This window comes from Belonocnema kinseyi, chromosome 10, assembly GCF_010883055.1.
Source record: "Belonocnema kinseyi isolate 2016_QV_RU_SX_M_011 chromosome 10, B_treatae_v1, whole genome shotgun sequence".
Classification (NCBI taxonomy): Eukaryota; Metazoa; Arthropoda; class Insecta; order Hymenoptera; family Cynipidae; genus Belonocnema; species Belonocnema kinseyi.
In genome coordinates, this window is record NC_046666.1 from 71,252,470 (window position 1) to 71,253,180 (window position 711).

Below are 711 nucleotides of genomic sequence, written 5' to 3' on the forward strand. Positions count from 1 at the left end.
AACAGTCCCAATTAATGAATCTAGCACTGTGAATCTTAAAAATTGAAGAATTAAAAATTTCAAATCGTTCAAATTGAAGGGTTTTTAATTGAAAATCTTCAAAATTGATTGATTGAAAAAAGTTCCAAATTACATACCTTTAAAATGCAATTCTTGAAAATTGAATACTTTCCTAATCTACATTTTTAAAATTCAAGAATTTTCAATTTCATTGTAATCTTCAAAATTGAACTATTCCAAAAAAAGTTCAAGACTAAGTACATTTAAAATCCAAATTTTTAGAATTGAATCGTTTTCAATTTAAATCCTCAATATTTAACTGTTTCAAAAAAAGGATTAAATATTGTATCATTTTCTATTATATACATTAAATATCGAAGAGTCTTGAACTGCAAACCTTAGAAATAAATCTCCTTTTTGAATGGGTATCCAAAATTATCTTATTAATGATGCAGGTATTTTATATTTCCTTTAATTTATGATTATTAACTACATTTTATAGTGCTTTAAATTAAACACATATATATTTAAACTAATACTCATCTCCAATTATTTAATATGCTTTATTTTTTTTGAAGTCCATTTTACAGCCTTTATCAAATGCTTTCGATATTTTTACTAACTGTTTAATCTGTCTTCAAATCTAGAAAAGTTGATTAGAACAATCGAAGTGTGTATTTCGTAAATAGTGCAAAGCCACATTAAAAATAT

The 711-nt window shown here is 23.3% G+C and overlaps 1 protein-coding gene across 4 annotated transcripts in view; it reads right to left on the reverse strand.

Moving 5' to 3' along the window:
- The window catches only part of LOC117181468 (zinc finger SWIM domain-containing protein 8), a 377,164-nt gene that overhangs the window by 48,919 nt on the left and 327,534 nt on the right, over positions 1 to 711 (reverse strand). The gene's annotated exons all lie outside the window — the stretch shown is intronic.